The sequence below is a fragment of the Phascolarctos cinereus genome, unplaced genomic scaffold (genome assembly GCF_003287225.1).
Source record: "Phascolarctos cinereus isolate Bilbo 61053 unplaced genomic scaffold, phaCin_HiC Scaffold_4;HRSCAF=312, whole genome shotgun sequence".
Taxonomy (NCBI): Eukaryota; Metazoa; Chordata; class Mammalia; order Diprotodontia; family Phascolarctidae; genus Phascolarctos; species Phascolarctos cinereus.
The window spans coordinates 366,824,733-366,828,691 of NW_027555847.1; positions in this window are offsets into that span (position 1 = coordinate 366,824,733).

Sequence of the window (3,959 nt, forward strand, 5' to 3'; positions counted from 1 at the left end):
ATATATACATATATAAGAGCCACAAATATTTAGTCTTTTAGTATTATATCTCACTTTATAATCCCTACCAAAAAGGGAGAACAGTGCTTGGACACACATGTCAACATTCCCTACAATAAAATAACCATTTTAACCTGTTTAAAAGTCCATATATAACTACGACTGCTGTCTTTTCAAAGAAAAGGAAATTTGCCTAAACAAGTTCAATATATATATATATATATATATATATATATATATACATATATATATATATACATATATATATAGAAGCTCATGATAAAATATAATAATAATAATAATAAAGATTGTAAAAGTGGCAAAAGAAAGAACATTCAAAAGAGTTAGAACATTTTTGCATCTGTAATCTTCCAACTAAGTCTTCCTTTCTGTAGGAAGGGGTCTAAAAAAGCAATTTTATACCATGTGTCATTTAAATGGAGATAATCATAGAAGGGCTGAAAGGGGTCTTGGAAATATTATAAGAACCTCATTTTCTGGGTGACTTTGAGACCCAGAAAGGTGAAATAGCATGTTCAAAATTATTAAAATAACACGACCAGGACTCAAAATCCATGTCTTCTGATTTGTCCAGTACGCTTACCTTATTTGTGAACTACTCTTCTGAAGGATCGTAGAGCCGGAAGGGAACCTGGTGATTATGTAGTCTAACCTGTAATTTTACAGATGAGGAAACTGAGGTCCAGGAAAGTTAGTGATTTGCCCAAGGTCACACAAGTAATATCAGGCAGAATTTAAACCAAAATCTTCTGACTCTATAGTACAAACTCATTTTGGTTTACCAAGGCCAAAGGCTAAATGATTCTGTATTTCTAAAAATATTCAAAACTAGTTAATATTCATCCACTTATAATTACCCAGAACAGAAATCTAACAAAGGTGAGACTTTCTCATGTTATTATTAGTATTTACCAGCCCAAAGACATGTAATAGGGCTGGCCTTCTTCCTCTTATCACAAAGTAGTTTAGTATACCTTTCCTGTGTTATGAGGAAACATGTCTGAAATTCAGTTGTTCTTGTCAAGGCCTAAGTAGATGGTGGGCAGATAGGTGGCACAGTAGGTATAGTGCTGGACCTGGCATCAGGAGGACTCATCTTCTTGAGTTCAAATCTGGCCTAAGACAATAGCTTTGTGGCCTCTGTTTACCTCAGTTTCCCCATCTGTAAAATGATCTGGAGAAAGAAACGACAAATCACTCCAGTATCTTTGCCAAGAAAACCCCAAAACAGGTCAAGAAGAGAAGGACAGGACAGAAATGATTTAACCACAAAAGTACACAATAAAAGTTGGAACACAAGGAAGTGAATTAAACTGAATGGATTAAATGGCTCACATGGCCTTAAGTACTACATACAAAAGAGTTCTGGCTCAGTCAGAAAAAAATGTCCAACTCCACAAAAAAGGAGGAAAAAGGTCCCAGGAGACTGATTTGCAAAAGATGTAGCTCTACATTTATACTGTGTCTAAAGAGTGTGAAAATACCCTATTAAACCAGGCAAGAGTTCAGTTAATCTAGATGTTGGCCAAAAAAAAAAATTACTGGACATCATGATTGGCTGGGCTTTGTGTATAAAGGGCAATGCAAACACTGTGTTGTACTCTAGAAGAAGATCTCTGAGAAGCCCCAAAGCAGAGATGCTTGATATGGCAACCCAGTCGGTTTTCATTGACTTTGACAAAGGTAGCCAAACCCAAAACCTTAGTGTGCTTCACAATATGAGTGAGCTCCCAGAGCCACACTAGCATCTGACTTTACTGGAGAAAAGAAAGCCCCTTTGTGTAACTTACAGAAAATTTACTGGTAAAGCACCACAATACAGCACTTATCCAAACCTTTCCCACTATTTTTGGAAATGGGCATTGGCACAAATATCCCAACAGGAAGCATAAATGTGCCAAGTATGAACCAAAAATACTCATGCACAATTGGATCTCCCTTGACTGTGTTTTCTTGATATGACTAGCCTGCTAGGAAATAGAGTAAAGAAGTGAAAAGAATCTTTTACTTTGGAGTATGTTGGAGTAATAATTCTTAGAGCAACTTCCTACATTTAATCTCTTTTAGCTTCATCATAGCCCAATGAAGTAAGGAAGGGCCAATGTATTATTCCTATTTTCCAAGTAAAATTAGGACATAGTGTTTTCCTAGCCAGCACAGGGCCAACACTAGAAGACTGACTCCCAGGCCAGTAATGTTTCCAACTAGATTGCAGTGAATTTGACTAGCTATTGACTCATATGTTTCTTTGTGAACTTCAGTTGAGTGTTTTTCCATCTTTATCCAATTCTGCTTTTTCTATACTTTCTACTTCCTTCTGCATTCTATTAAATCAATTTCCTCTCGTTCTATCTTCAACAAAGGATTTTTAACTGGCTACATTTAGTTCATAAAATCCCTTCAGATATCTGAAGACCATCACTGCATCACTCTTTCACTTGCCTCATCCTTAAATAATCCCAGTTTCATCTTTGTTCAAAAGTCCAGTTTTCTAAAATTTTAATTATCTTCATTGCTAAGGTCCAAATCCACTCCAAGGTCTCTGTAAGTTGTAAAGCTTCCAACTGCAGACACTATGATATATCCCTTCTTGGAATTAATCAACCCAAGGAACAACATTGAGGTGCTTGACACAATGTGAATGTTTACCAGGTTGTAACAACCCAACTTTAATGGAGAGGTGATTGTGACCGTGTATGTATCTCAATTATTCTATTACTTCACCCCAGTCCTAATACCAGCCAAAATGTCCATAGTATCAGTGGTAGAAGGAGCTGACTGAGGCTTGCAGGCCTCAAGGCCTTTTAATAAGACAATGAAAAGCAGTTGTTTTCCTGAAAATGAAATTGCTCCTGCTTGTAAGGAAAAATGAAGGACTCTAAAAATTTCATGTGAAATTTCCAGATATCCAATTCCCTAATATTTTCAAGACTCTGGAACAAAATTTACATGCTGTATGCAACAATATCTATTTGCCTACCAACAATCTGAGGCAGAAACGCCTTGCTAACATGTAAGCTAAACAGAAAAATCCTGCCTAAAATAACTTTGCTTGAAACAAGCATCGTTTCAGGTGGCCCTAAAATAAAGAAGACCTATTGGGTGGATATTGAAGTAGACTAGAAGGTACTAGCATATACAGGGTTGTCAGCTAAGAGACCCAGGCTCTAACTGTAAATGCACTTGCTAGCTGTATGAACTTAATCCACCAACAAACATTTATTCAGCCCCTATTATGCACCAGGTATTATGCTTGATGATGAAGCAATCCCTATTCTCAGGAGAATCACTTCATCTTTTGGGGGCCTTAGGAACCTTATCTGTAAAATAAGGTCATTTAGTGATCTTGAAGGCAACTGCCAGACCTAACATTCTATGACTTTTTTAGTCTGTGAATGGTATTGAGCATTTCAGTACATTTGCACTTTTTACAGTTGCATTGTCAAGAATTCTCAATTCCAAAAAAAAAAATAATAAGAATTCTCAATTCCAGATATACTTTGATGCCTAGGTAGATTGCCATACTTGAGAATCCACCAAACAAATGAAAAAGTTGTCAACTATACAAAAGCAGGGGCTACTAGGTGGCACAGTGGATAGAACACTGACCCTGGAATCGGAGGACTTAAGTTCAAATTTGGCATCAGACACAAAACACTTGCTAGCTGTGTGACTCTGGGCTAGTCACGTGACCCCAATTGCCTTACCAACAACAAACAAACAAACAAAAAAAACCTCTATACAAAAGCAAATTGAGCCTATGAGTCGGAAGACCTCAAGTTTTGGTTGGGAGTCCAGAATTCAAGCTGATATTTTGGTGCCCTGTCCAATATGTTTGAGACTCTTCTATAATAATTCCTCAGGATTCAAGGAGTCAGTGTTTTGTACCAAATTGTATATGGAGGGAAAAGATGAATGGAAGAATAAGCAGAAGTTGA